This window comes from Sorex araneus, chromosome 1, assembly GCF_027595985.1.
Source record: "Sorex araneus isolate mSorAra2 chromosome 1, mSorAra2.pri, whole genome shotgun sequence".
In the NCBI taxonomy this organism is placed as follows: domain Eukaryota; kingdom Metazoa; phylum Chordata; class Mammalia; order Eulipotyphla; family Soricidae; genus Sorex; species Sorex araneus.
In genome coordinates this window covers 60,093,615-60,109,136 of record NC_073302.1, presented here as the reverse complement: position 1 = coordinate 60,109,136, position 15,522 = coordinate 60,093,615, and the positions used below count along the sequence as shown (strand labels likewise).

Genomic DNA, 15,522 nt, shown 5'->3' with positions numbered 1-15,522 from the left:
CCTACATAACAAGAACGCTTCAACAAAATTTATTTATCTCTTACTGGAAATGATCAAATATAAAACTATATTTTTTACTCATATGAAAGGGACAGGAGAATATAAAAGGTGTAACTCTACAGGGGAAAGATAGGAACTTTTATTGAGAGTATGTTTAGATTAGAAATTATAAGTACATCAATAATGAACAAATTTTTAAAATATATTATCATTCAACCTAAAATAACCCAGTAATTTTTGTTAAATAGAAATTGTGGTGCTCCCTCCACCACTATTGTGCTGCGGAAGATGTAGCAGCCTCTTCTCCGAGCCTCCCCTTTGCCTCTGGACTTCTCTGGGGCCAGCAGCCGTTCCACCTGGGCCCCCGGCTGCGGGCTCAGCCGATGACCATGGGCTCTGTGTCAAACCAGCAGTTTGCAGGTGGCTGCGCCAGGGTGCACGAGGAGGTGCCGGAGGATGCAGCCGAGCCGCAGCTGCTGGATAGGGCCGGCATCTGTAAGAGGTTCAACATGCACATGGGGTTCGGCTTCCTGTCCATGACTGCCCCGTGGACGTCTTTGTGCATCAGAGTAAACTGCACGTGGAGGGTTTCTGGAGCCTGAAGGAGGGGGAGGCAGTGGAGTTTACCTTTAAGAAGTCCGCCAAGGGCCTGGAATTTATTCCAGTCACTGGTCCTGGTGGGTTGTTCTGTATTGGAAGTGAGAGGCAGCCCAAAACGGAAGAACATGCAGAAGCGGAGATCTAAGGGAGACAGGTGCTGCAAGTGTGGCGGCCTAGACCACCATGCCAAAGAATGCAAACTGCCACCCCAGCCCAAGAAGTGCCACTTCTGCCAGCGCATCGACCATATGGTGGCCTGCTGTCCACTGAAGGCCCATCAAGCCCCCAGCTCCCAGGGGAATCCTGCCTACTGCGGCAGGAAGAAGAGGAGATCCATTCCCCTGCCCTGCTGCCTGAGGCTCAGAATTGAGCCAGTGGAGGGGAGGAGGGGACTATCCTTTTGCGATCAGCAAGTTTCAAGGAGCAGGTATCAATCAGCAGAGGAGAAAGTGGGGACACGGGTGGGAAGGGGGCAGCTGGCACTGCCATGTATGTATCTCAGACGGGGGTCCAGAACTTCACCCTTTCTTCCCTCTTGGCAATGGGGAGGCGGTGAGGCAAAGGAATTCCAATCACGCTGTCCAAATGCACCTGAGGGCTTTGGGGGCTGACCCCTTCTGCTTTATCTGAGTCTCTCTGCCCAGGATCTCTTGCTTTTGAAATGTTCTCGACACGAAGTGGTTTTCCTTTTAAAGAAGGCTGCAAAACTATTTTCCATGCCGAAGTGAAAAGATTGATCAGACCAGAGACCAGGTTAATGGGCCCAAGCCAGAAGTTTCTGCATTCCGTGGGAGGGAATCTCAGGGCTAAGACAGGCTTTTTCTACATCTTGTGTCCCAACACTAGGGTTGGAGTGTTGGGAACTTTCCCAAGCCGTGCATTTTAATGAAAGGCCAAGGGGGGATTGGAACAGCGCTGAGCTCTCTCCTCCTATACTCCCTTCCCATTCTGGGCCAATATGATTTTATTTATTGGCTGCCTTGGATTGCTGCACTGTGGTACCGCCTTCTCCAGGATTCCAACTGCACTAGCTGTGTGTGAACGATATATCTTGTGCATTTTAAGTTTTTTTGTAATATAAATATTCTGGTTTTGGTTTTTTGTGCATTTTAATATAAGGTCCTCATTCTTGCACTGTGTTTTAAGGTACATGAGCGATCTCAGGGATAAGTCAGCGGCAGCTCCGGGTCTGCACAGCAGGAATGCATTTTGTTGTTTGATCAGCAGGGAGAAAAACTATTTATTTTATTGTTTCCCCTTCTTTCTCATTTATTTCTATTGCAACATGATTTTAACACCAATATTCAAAAGAACGAAAATATATGAGATACAATAATTGATGAATCCTGTCTCATTCTATATGAATAAAAAATGTATACACTATCAAATTAACTGAAGCAAAACTGAAAATACTATACCTCAACAAAAATGCATTTTTAATAAAAAATGTATAGTAATTGATTTATCACTAGCTCAACATATAATGTGGTTTCAGGGACTAAGGTCACAGGTCTATATGTGTAGTGACACTACTTTGACCACCAAAGTTCTATTGCCATCCAGTAGCAAAAAGCCCCCTTCATCCATATCCATATTCCTTCCATATGATTTTTCCTCCTATAGTCACAAGCTCTTATAAAGTGTAGGCATTATTTTGCTGTGAGAAAAACTATTTAAAGTTGAATGAACTACCTTTATATATATATATATATATATATATATATATTTATATAGCCAATTGTCAGCTGACTTTTCTGCTGTTATGTTGTCTTGAAACCCCTCTACTTTCAATGTTTTCATGAGGTGTGACGGGGCTAGGTTTTCCCTGGGTTCCCTATGACTTGATTTCCTTCCCAAGATTGGAAACTGGTCTAAATAGAAAAGGTGGTGCAGAGAGGTTAGAAGAAGCCGGGCCAGGTTAAAGACACCAAGAGGAAGCCAAGATCAGGTGAGGTCTGTGTGTGAGATAGTAGATTGCTATCCCAGACCTCTATCCCCAGGGCACAGAAATCTTTACACCCCAGATCCCTCTTTCATTGGGCTAGGCCTTCCATGAACAACAGGGTGAATGTGGTTGCCAAAAAAAAAAAATGAGTTCATAAGGATAGTATTCAGAGGATATCTTTGTATCCACTTTGAGATTTCTGGGTATGGATATGAAACAGGGAACTAATCCAGAACCTTTAACTCTTTGGCTTCCTGGTGTCTCCTTTTTGGAGCCCAGAGTCAGTGTCCTGCCCTGTGGTATCAGTGATTCAAGTCATGGTAGCCAAAGAAGAAAAGGGAGGGGAGGGGGGTTGTTCATTTACATGCTGTGATCCCTGCAAACCTCTACCACACTGTGTTGAAACGGGGCAAATGCAATAGACCGCATTGGGTGATTAGTGTCTGACCCTGAGTTCTTGTTTCCCCAACTTGCAGCCCCGTTTAGTTATTGTATTTGTCTGGGCTTTGTAGAACTTATGAGTAGCTAATTTAGTGATTTCTAGGTGGCCTAATTTGTGTAAATGTAATGTGTTTGTCTTCTCCATCTTTCTTTAGGGTATTATTGTTAACAAAATTTTGTATAAGAAAAATAACCAAAGCATCATTGACAAAAGGTTCTGCACCAGCTAAAGGATCTGACTCAAGCTTAGGGACCTTTCTTGAAATGGGCGTCTGGAACCACCTCTTCTGTTGTATTCCCCAGCCCCCATTTCCTATTTTGAATCAGATTTTCTGTCCCTCAAACTTCTACCATCTCCTGAATTTTCTTACCACCTCCTTGATTCCCCCTTTCCACGAGCTTCCCCCAACTTCCCCCCTCTCCCCCCACCACCAATTCACACAACCTTGCAAGTTTGTGGTGTATCTCTACAAGCCTTCAAGCTATTTTTTACAAAAGTCCTTTAGACATTGAGAACACTCTATTCCTTGCACCCAGTCTTTGAAGAGAGGACAGTCACTTGCTATCTTTTATGCCAAACATGTGCTGCTATATTACATTAGTTTTTGAATATTAGAAAAACAATGAGGGGGCCTCCCATGTAAAGTGGGATCAGGAAACCCAGAAAAGGGAAGATGAATATATACCCAAGTCATTCAGGAACTTTTGTGCATATGCAAGAAACTTAGGTCAAAGTGGCCACAAGATTGTTTAATAGGAGAGGGATGAATGTAACTCCATGTTTACTGCTAGAAACCAAATCTTTGTGTGAAATCTTGAATTTATGGGGAGGGTGGGTAGGAGAATAGGGAAGCATGTCCCTGTCTGTTCATTCCCTGATCCCCTTTCCTCATCCCATGAGCTGAGACTGGAGCCCCTGGGTTTTTGTGACCCCATCCTTGGGAAATGTTTATTTGATGGTTGATTTTGCTCTATGGATTACTTCCTTTCCCTTTGCAATCGTCTTGCTACATACATGCTGATCCTTTTCCCATTCCCTTTCTATACCCTGGGAAAATACAATGAATTAATAAAAACTTATTGGTACTAAAAAAAAGAAATTGTGCTATAGGTAATGGTAAGCTGTAAGCAACAAAATTTTAATCTATACGATGAAAACAATAAATATGAGTATGACTTAAAAAATGAGATCTGGCTTTTTCCACTGCTGCACGAGCATGATCCCAGAGGCCAACTAAACTACTTTGGGCACCAGCAGCTTGCAGAAACGTCTCTAGACTGTGAACTGAGCCACTGCCTCATGCTGCGGCAGGAGGGGAAGGGTTTTTTCTCTCAGCTCTTCCTTTCCGGGCACAGCATAGTTACCACCACTTTATTAGCACAAAAAGGAGGTATGAGCCTGCAGCAATGGGACGAGAGGGAGATCCTGGGATGGGGGTGGTTCCCAGAGGCTAGCTAAACTACTTTGGGTACCAGCAGCTTGAAGAAATGTCTCTAGACTGTGAACTGAGCCACTGCCCCATGATGCACCAGGAGGGGAAGGGTTTTTCTCTCTCAGCTTTTCCATTTTATGAGCACCACAAAAGGGAAGTAAAAGCTTGCAGTGATGCAATTTCTGGCAAAAAAAAAAAATGAGATCTGTAATTAAGGCTTAAAATTAACAATGCCAGCTATACTGTACATGGAACCAAAAAGTTGAATCCTCATTATTCACAGTAGATCATCAAAATCTAAACAAAAATAAATAAATAAAAAGTCAGGTGTGTAATCACAAAAAGGGGGGGCACAGGGCAGCGGTGCTCTATCTTTCCCCCCAACACGTTTGGTAGTCTCGAGCTGCTTCCTCCACCCCAGGGAGGTTGAAGGCAATGAGGAGGCAAAGGAAGGAACGGGAGCCAGGCTGATTGGGGAGGCAAAGGAAGGAACGAGGGCCAGGGTTGTTGGTCTCACTTGCAGTTTATTCCATTCCCATCTCCATTCTCCTCTGATTCTCCTCCTGCTTCTTCCTCCCCCATGCTACTTCATTCTCCTTCTCACTCTGGATCTGGATCTCGATCTGGCTTCTGTGGATCTCACACTGGAATCCCCAGCCTACTCTTACAGCCTAGTTACATCCCCAAGCATGAGGGGTTGGGGCTTACATATAGGTGTAATCACAATTCTTTTCCTCAGGGGATGCTGCTTCTAGGACAGATTCTCATACAGCAAGACCACCCACCCAAGAGCGGAATCCTATGGGTGTGTTTCTCCTCCCTTTGTCCAACGAACATATAAAGCATTCATAATATTAATCATTTTGTGTGGACATAGTAAGAGATACATTAAGCTCTCCTGGGGCCATCTCAATCTCATACTACTGTGCTCAGACCAGATTAGTCTTTCCTATCCCTACTAGGGTCCTAGTCTAGTCGTTACTTTTGGATCATGACAGCATTTGTCTATGATTAAGCTTTTAATTTATAGTTAAGAATCGTGGCACTTTCACCTGGCCCATATTAATGCCAGGGTAGCTCACAGCTTGTCCTGGGTCCCTTCAGTCCCTCATCAGGACCCTGCTTTTGGGGTGGTAGGAACTAAGGGCAACTGAGGCTTAAGTCGAGAAAGCAGATGCCCAGGAGTGAATACTATTCAAAGCCAATTAAATCCCAAGTTATAAAGCATGATATTGACTGTCTTCCTTTGTCCAGACAAAAAGGACATTGCTTTAAACTAAACTATTCAAAAGACATAAAGAGAGGAGAAAGACAATATTTCACTCATACATGTAAAATCATAGATTTCTGAGGAATCTGACCTTACAAGTTAACAGAGTCTGATTCCGGGGAAAAGGTGATAGACCAGTTGGGGAAGAAAGCATGGAGAGGAGTTTACAGATAAATGCAGTGGAATGGAAGTGCCTCAGGAGCACTGTGATAAACCTAAGCTTCCTGTGGCAAGGGTCGAACAGGACATACCAATGTTGTCTTAAAATGTTTAGAGATTATTACCAGATAAACCTAACTCTTTGTGGCAAGGGAGAAAGGACAAACCAATGATATCCTACAGTCAAGGACAAAAATGATATTATAGGGGTTAAGGCACATGTCTTACATGGACCCAACCCTGGTTCCATCTCCAGCACTGCACCATCTGAGTACCTTCTCTGGATGTAACCCTCATACCCCCTCCACTCCACCTTCGCCTCCAGGTAGGTGTTGACAGTCCAGATACTAGCACTTAACTCTTCAGCCCAGATAGCCACAAATCACCAGTATTAGTACCAAGGCCTCCTGAGAAGGGCTTAAGAGAACCACACCCAACACAAAAACTGAAGTGTTTCATAAAATAAAGCTTTCAATATAGTTTTGGAAATAAAAAAAATACAAATTAAAAGAAGCAACTTGAAACACTATTGCTTCTGAGAAGTATGATTTGAATGTCAGATGGCATGGGGTTGAGAAATTCTGTAGTTCTTCATGAAACTTGACTTTTCTTTGAACTGTTTATATTTGGGGCGCACATATGGCAGTGCTCAGGGATTACTCCTGGCTCTGTGCTCAAGGATCACACCTGTTGGTGTTTAGGGAACCATATCTAATGCTGGGGATTAAATTCAGGTTGCCCACGTACAAGATCTAATTCCTATTTTTTCTCCACCCTAAAAGGAGCTTTTAAAGAAGTGCATGACACTTCTGAAAATATCAGGAAAAAAAACAAATGAATTCAAAATTTATATCACAAAGCAAAATTTTATTCTCAATGATTTTTCATGAAATAGCAATTTTTGGTTTTAATCTGAGATGCAGGTATAGAAAGATCAATGAGGGCCGGAGCGATAGCACAGCGGGTAGGGAGGTTGCCTTGCACGCGGCTGACCCGGGTTCGATCCCTGGCATCCCATATGGTCCCCCAAGCACTGCCAGGAGTAATTCCTGAGTGCAAAGCCAGGAGTAATCCCTGAGCATCGCTGGGTGTGACCCAAAAAAAGCAAAAAAAAAACCAACACCAAATCTATATGTTCTTTATCAATAATGCTGTGTTTTATATCCCATTATAATATTAATAAAATATAATTACAGTGACAGATTTTGCTAGCAAAATAGTTAAGGTTGCATGGCCTTCTATAGTGAAAAACTAGATACCAATGTACAAAAAAAACCATTTTTTCTTAATACCTGAGAATCTAATGATTGAATATAATTTTAATTCATTAATAATGTGATATTTATAGAAGTTACATATGTAGATATACATCATATGACATAATAGTTGCATAATGTGTCAATGTATGAGAATACTGAATATAATAGTTTATATATATATTGATAAAAAAAAAGAAAGATCAATGAATAAACTCAGTCATAGATTCTAGAAGTCCAATGAGCTATCCATTTTACCATGGAGTCATCTTCAGTCACAGATTTTAATAAATTTAGTCAAAGGATTAAGAAACATTTATTAGAACTGAAACAATTTTTACAGTTTGTAATATGCCTGCCCTGCATTCAGCAGACCCAGGATCACTCCTTAGCACCCCAGAGGGTCCCGCAAGCCCACTGGAAATGATCCCTATGCTCAGAGAGAGGAGTAAGCTCTGAGCACCATTGATACTGGCCAAAAGACCAAAGGTGAGAGAAACCATTAACTAGATTGAGTAAATTATACATGGAAAGATACTCTACTCTTTCTTTTTTTTTTTTGAAATATCCTAAAATGTATTTCTGCAGGACTGTTTCCCTTTAGTTGTCATAATTCACCTGGCTTTTATCAATTTATCTGCTAAAAATCAAATAGAATATTACCACATGATGGAAGCTTTGAACATACTCTGAAATGTTTATTATAAAAATCAAATGTCTCTTACTGAAATGAACATTTGTTTTCTTCTTGTTTATGAAATGTTCACATGACTTTTGAAAGCAATAAAAAAAGAAACTTTATTTTGGTGTGAAACTGACTTGAAAATTTAACAATCTTCATTTGAAAGGAATTTTCAATGAAATAATAATGATAAAAGTGTGTCTTTTTTAGAAATGAGAACTCCCCTGTGCTCATTATCCTTCAACCTGGTCACTTATCACGTTGGGTCACAAAATGAAGAGTGAGTGGCATAGCACCCAAATGGTTTCACGTACAATAGATGATTATGCCAGTATCAAAGACACTGATAATTTATGACAAGGGTGAAAAAACTAGTCTGCCATGGGAATTGAATTTGTTCAGCCACTGAGATTACAAAGAATAAAAGCTATGGTTAACTTAGTAAATGCAGTTTAAAATTTCAAAAGGAAAATGGCTTAATTGAAGACTTAAAAAAAAGCATAACATTCATTATTTAAGTTATTTGGTAAAAAAGAAGCTTATGGAATAGTTACATGAATAGAATAAAATCCCTCATCTAAATTTATCAATATTTTATACCTTTGCTCTATATACATGCTATTATTAATAATTTTCCTAAATGAGATTGAAAATAGTACCAAATACTGTTCTTTGTTCCTATTTGTTCCAAGAAGAAAAGGACTCTTCAGAACACCACAATATGACCCACAATTATTAATATTAATACGGATCAAACAATATTTTCTGTTATTATATAGTTTGTATAGAAATTATTCCAATTGTACCAATAAATTACTTTAGAGTAATTTTCCAGGGAGTCATTTTCCGGGGAGAAACCTAATGTAGGACTTTAAATATGGAAATAAAAATAGCATAACATATACATATAAAAAATGCAAAAAAAATGTAGTATTCCACTCAACTTGAGTAAAATAAAAACAAACATAAAAACACCCAAGAGTACAAAAATAAGTAACAAAGCCCCTAAAAAAATTTCTTTGTGATAAGTGAAGAGCATTGCATCCTAAAATCTCTAGATTTATTCCATTTTCTCATCGATTTAGTAGCGATATTTTACTAAACAAGTTCCATTACCTCTCTGATCTCAGTTTCTTATCTATAAGATAAAGGTAAAAATACTTAGGGATTTTTTTTTTACCCTGTTCTTGCCAAATAGAAACTATAACCTTGGATGGAAGGCATTTTTCCAGTGCTTGAATGTAGTAAATGCTTGAATAACTTTTAACTTTAGAATTATGAACATTTTACCTTTTAGTAACAGCCTACTTTCAAAAATGGTTTGGCAAAAAAGAATTTATGCGGCCAAGTTAAATCTCGTGGTTCATAATGCCATGTTACACACTGGTTTCCAAATGAATGCTCTCCTGCACTGCCATGGATGGGCATGTCACAGCTAATTATCTGTCATCACGCCCTGTTGCATAGGCAGTGTCTCGCCTGCTGCTGCAGGGACCTCCGTGCTGTCTGTTGATTCATTTGCATTGCCTCCTGAGTATCTCTGCTGTGTATGGATCACACAGAATGAAGCCCAGGGACCAACTGCCAGGCCCATCTGAATTGTGGAACACAGCTAAGGCCCCTCCTCATTACTTAGTGAGTAATGTGGGGATATTCAGTGGTTCACACACCCTGGCACTGTAAACGGTCATCTGCTGCCTCATCTGCTTTTCTGCGTCTGGGGTGCAGGACCAGATCGGCTGAGGAACTTCGCTAACACTTAGGCAAACAGCTCTGGGAGTTCCTGGGTTTGGCAACGTTTCCTTTCAGAAGCCTCATTTGTGGCTGCACCGTCTGCCTCTTTTATGCCTTCGCAGCTTTCAGAGGCAACCTTGAAATAGATCTCTCCAATAGTCAAGCTTTATTTATGTCCCTTTGACATAAAGACTGCAACTCTTCTTAATAGATTTAATATGTCCTGCTTGGTGACTGTGATGTTTCTGTAAAATGCTAAGAAAACATATATTTAACAGAATCAGACTGTGGACATCAAATTTTCCAAATGGAGGGAAGTGCATCTCCTTAACTGAGTCCCCATTTAAAATTTAAAATGCATTCTTTACGTATGCGTAGATGTAGGGAAATGCATTTCCTTAACTAATTCCCCATTTAAAAATTTAAATATATAAATACGTTCTCTAAGTATATGTGAAGATTAAATAATGTTTTCTAAACTGCTAGACATTGACTTTAAATACATATCGTAATTGTGTTCCAATGCAAATATGTTCCTCCAAATATGATACATAGTATAGCACTGTCACACAGTTCTAGCACTGTGTGACTACACAGTGCTACAACTTGAGCAAATCATCCCATTGTTCATCTATTTGCTCAAGCGGACACCAGTAATGTCTCCATCCTGAGACTTCTTGTTACTCTTTTTGACATATCAAATACGCCACGGGTAGCTTGCCAGGCTCTGCCTTGTGGGTGGGATACTCTCGGTAGCTTGCCGGTCATAAGTTCAAATCCCTGGTGTCCCATAAATGCTAAGCATAATCCTAACAAGCTCTGCTCTTTGAACCTGGAAACATCCTATCTGTGACACCAGGCAAAGCAAGAAATTTCCAGCCAAACTGCACCAGTTGTATGTGATATTACAGAATAGGTTGCAACCTCAGGCCACCACCACAGTGACGTAGCCAGGAAGTACAACACCTGGCAAGATATTCCCAGCAGACACCAAAGTTGTAATTTGCATGTGTCAACCCTAGAGAGTATGTGAGCAAGTACCACAACAAAAGAAGTGAAAATCTCACTGAGCACTACCATCCAGTGTGCAAACAGCAAGCCAGATAAACAATCGAATGCAAGTCCCAGATTTAAAGTTGTGTCAGCACCACAACCATGCATGCATGGTGCACTGCCTGGTCATTGCAGCAATGTCATCAATAGCAACAGTGAATGGAAGGGGGCGGGGTGGGGAGAGGGGAGGATGGAAATAACTTTTAAGTAAATAACAAAATAAAACCTTAAATGAACACTGCTTGTTTAAGAAAGAAGCAACAAGAATGCAACTCTGGAGTGTATAACAGGGCATTACTGAGAAATAAAGTTACAGTTTCCTTGGAAAGAATTTTTATTACATGAACTTTATTCCGTAGAGTTTATTAAATTTTCCTTTTCTTTTATATTCATGTGGTGTCCTTTCTGCTATATTCCTATAATTATCCATGTAGACACTTAAATCGAAATTATTACTGGGGAAAAAAAGGGGAAAATAAGTATACATTCCCAGTCATGGTAAACGAAAGACTGCAGGGCAATGTTGAAAAATAAGTTACGCAGAAAATTGATTTCCTCTAGGTGTCAGTATAATCCTAAAACTTTTTAAGCCTTAGTGTTAATGGGAGGGGTGGGGGAGCTCAGTAAAATAAATTAAAATAAATCTTTGTTTGACAATCACAGTTTATGCTATTTTTACATTTAAATATTTTTCTTTTAAAAATAAACTATATTTTAAATGGAACGTATCATCTGCAGATGACAGAATGGATTTTGTACTAGAAAGAACAAAATGTGACTATGATTAATTTCTGACAACATATTGTTTATTGTATTATTTTTGGGCATTGCAAAACCCTATTATTCTTTTTTGGCTATCACAATTTATTCTCTCCTTTATGAGATACTAATGTTTCAGAAATTTAGTAAACTTAGGTGAAAACTATTAGTCATTGGACCTATTCAGAATGTTCTTTAGCAGAATCTTGAACTATATGATTATCACTAACAATATAGATTTGCTTAATTTGACTAACATAGAATTCTAATAGGTTGCAGTAACATATGAAGTTTCTAGTGAGCAAATAATTGTTATGTATCATAATAAGCACTTTATTAAAACACTGAAATCCTCATTCCATAAATCATAATTATTTTTATTCTAATATGGGCTTTATTACCCGAATGCCTCCAAATGTATATAAAGTATACCAGAGAAGTGATATTGACCTTTCCATGCCTGTAGATGTAAAACCATTTCAGATACTCATTATACTTTTTTATTCCTATGATATTTGATTTAATTGTTTATTTATCAAGAAAAGTGATCTTTAGTCCATACTCTCTTCCTCTTAACTTTCCTTCATACTCTATTTTGAAAAATAACCCTAAGAAAAAAAGTTGAAAAAAACAAACACAGACATACATTCAATTTCATTGCTATTAAGAATTTAGGACATGTTTTATCTCTCTAAATAAAACACTGACCTATAATTTTCATTAAAATTTATTTTTCTGAAGGCATTGACAATTACTGCCAACTATAATTTTGGTAGTGTTAATTATACTGACAATTTTCTCTTTAATTTGGCTCCAATTTTTATACTATATGATACATGTAGGGCTCTTGTGTGTTAAAATGTGTCCAACTGCCAAATAGTAAGATTTGTAATCACCCCAAAATGTAGGAGATTTAGATTAGAAGATATTCACAGAAAATAAAATGATAGGATATTTGAAACCCCTTTCAGTGCTCACACTATAGCCAGCATACACCGTAATTCTTCTGAATACAAGGACATTTTATGTTTACATCACCAAGATTTTTCTATTATTTGAGGAAGTCGTACATTTTGGAAATGGTAGATGACTTGATTTACCAATCTATAAGAAACTAGAAGAAATCTTGGAAAATTCAGAAATTATTTCATAGATAATCCTTCCAGGTATGGAAAATATAAAATAGTCCCTCTCTGAATAAAAGAGACAGATATTTGTTTGTTTGTTTGTTTGTTTGGGGGTCAAACCTGGAGGGCATACTCCTGGCTTAGGGCTACTCCTGGTTCTGCACACAGTGAGAACATTCCTGATGGGGCTCAGAGGAACTATATGTGGTGCTGGGGATCTATCCCGAGTCAGCCACATACAAGGAAAGTACCTTCCCACTTACTATGGCTCCATCCCAAGAGACAGAATTTTAAAAAATAAATAAAACAACTATACTCCATAATAGAAAAGGGCCTACCTTTAAAATGAATGGATACACATTTACTCATTGCCAGTAGATAGATAACAAATTGTTAGTCCACACTGAACACCAAAACATAGCATATATTCAGTTTACTTCCAACAGCCTGTGACCAACTCTACTTTTTTACAGAAAAAGATTAAAGTGCATGTATAAAGTTATCCAGAGAGTAAGATCAAACTTATGCCCACTCTTTTAGGCATTATTTTTCACTCTGCCAAAAATAACTTTTGAAAAAAATAAGTAAGACATTTTTTTCCCGAGGAATTTTTTAACAAATATTTTTAATCCCCTGGGTAATTATTTTTGTTTAAAATATGTTTTAGTTTTCTTCTTTCTGTTGTAACAAATTATCAGCAGATTGATGGTTTAAAACAATGTACATTATTTTTGTTTTATCCTTCTGGTATCCAGATGTCCAAATGAGTTTTACTGGGCTAAAATAAAGGTCTAAGCAGGTCTATACATTTTCAAGACACTCTAGGAGAGAATATTGATCTTTTCCAGATTAACTAGAACTCCATTAGTTGTCCTTGTTGTCTTATTGATGCTTCCTTTATGCCTAATATTTTCAAGGTTGCATTTTTTCCCTCTGTTTCACTCTATCATATGATCTTCCTATGTTTTCTGTGTCAAATACCCTCATCTCTCCTCTTGGATGGACACTGGGGATATATTTAGGTTCCAACCAGGTAATACAAATTGAGCTTCCCTTAGTTCAAGATCCTAAATTTGTGGCGGGTGAGATAGTTTAGCAATAGACAGAGATAATGTGCTCGCCTTGCCTGTGACTGACCAGGGTTGGATTCCCACACTCCATATGGCCCTGTAGTTCTGCTAGGAGACATCACATGAGCGCAGAGGAATAAACCCTGAGCATCACTGGGTGTACACCAAATCCAGCCCTCTCAAATCCTTAATTTAATAACAACCATGAATTCAACTTTGTCATGAAATATTATGGGTTTCAGGGATTAGGGATTGGATATCACTGGGGTCAATTCTCAACCTTCCTAGAATAGTTGTTTAATGTGCCTCCTCTGAGACATTGACTCAATTATTACCAATGGGGGGAAATAAAGCCAGTTTCATGCACTTCATTTCTCTTCATTAAACTTTCATTAAAAGTTTATTCTTAGTCTACCTTTTGGCAATGATAGAGGACACTGAATCAAGACTCTAAAACTGGCTAAACAGTTCTGTTATAACCTCATAAGTCTTCCACAAAACTGTCTGCTCTCCCGTACACTCTCCCCAGCAAAGGAGAGTTCTTATTTTCTGTTATACTGTGACCCAAACTACTTCTATGATAGACATTGTTGGTTTAACCATTTAGCAGAAAAGTTTAAATTCTTGCTTTTAACATCATTGGATTTATTTTCTGTCCTTAAAATTTTATGAAATCAAGATGTCTTTATGTATCATAGCATTTACAGGAAAAGAAACTCACTTTCCGTTGTAAAAATAGCTTTCAGATGTAAGAATCTGAAGGGTAAACCATTAATTCATTGCTCTGTGAAGATTATAAACTTGAATAGGCTTTCTCAACCACTCTTTGAGCTTTTCTGTGCTGATCATTTTCTGTATATATATGTATATATCTATACAGATATATAGACATATAGATACATAGATATTTCTATGAGCTTCAATTTTCTCTTGTCAATTGCTTAAAAAATCTTTCTTTCTTAAAGAATTTCAAATTCTACATGCTCACAATGCAATTATTTATTTTCCATACACAAAGATGCCTTGTCATTATTTACTTTGTGTTTGTTTAAAATACCATCAGCCATAAATTACTTAAGCAGTAACTTGAGAATTGTTTTAGATTCTTTCTCTTTCAAGTGCCAGTTGGTTAAGTCAACTTATAATTAAAATTCATACTATATTTGATCACTTGTCCTCCAAAATATTTTTTTTAGTTTTCTTTCTCTAAACCTTTTACTACAGCTTAACTGGAATTTTCTATAACTTCTAAAAAAAAAGTCTCAAATGTTTTTATTATGTGAAAACCTTACTACACTAAATAAAATGAACTTTGTCAGTTATAAGACATTCAATATTGAAGTTGAATAAATCATTGTACTCACTGTATGTAAAATTATGTAATTCATGAGATAAAGAACCACCAAAAAATGCTAGCACTATTATAAGAATCATGGCTAATATTAGAATACAAGATTAAAATTCTTTAATAATGTGTCATTTCAACCCTGTGATGGCTGAGTATGAATGCATAAACACATTTAGTGAGATACAAAAAAAATCTGTATTTAGGGCTCAGAGAGAGAGTACAGCATATAAGGTACTTACCTTGCATGTAAGCAAACTGGATTCTTTCCTTTAAACCCCATGTGGTCCTCCCAAGTGTCACCAAGAGTGATCCCAAGTGCAGAGTCAGGAGTAAACCCTAATCACCATCAAGTGTATCTCAATTTAAATTTTATATTTTAGGAATATGAGTTCACCCTCAGCTTTATAAACTTCCTGTAAAGTTCCCTTCCCCTGCAGCTCCTTTATTGATTAGGAACCAAAGCTTGATCTACCCCTCTGAAATCTATCCTCTTCTCTGCTGACAGATCTACAACCCACTGGAGCGATAGCACAGGGGGTAGGGCGTTTGCCTTGCACATGGCCGAACCGGGTTCGATTTCTCCGTCCCTCTTGGAGAGCCCGGCAAGCTACTGCGACCATCCCACCCTCACGGCAGAGCCTGATA

General features: G+C 38.5%; 1 pseudogene; it reads left to right on the top strand.

The window, feature by feature from the left end:
• Positions 1–389: 389 nt before the first annotated feature.
• Positions 390–970, top strand: LOC101554964 (protein lin-28 homolog A-like; annotated as a pseudogene).
• Positions 971–15,522: the final 14,552 nt, after the last annotated feature.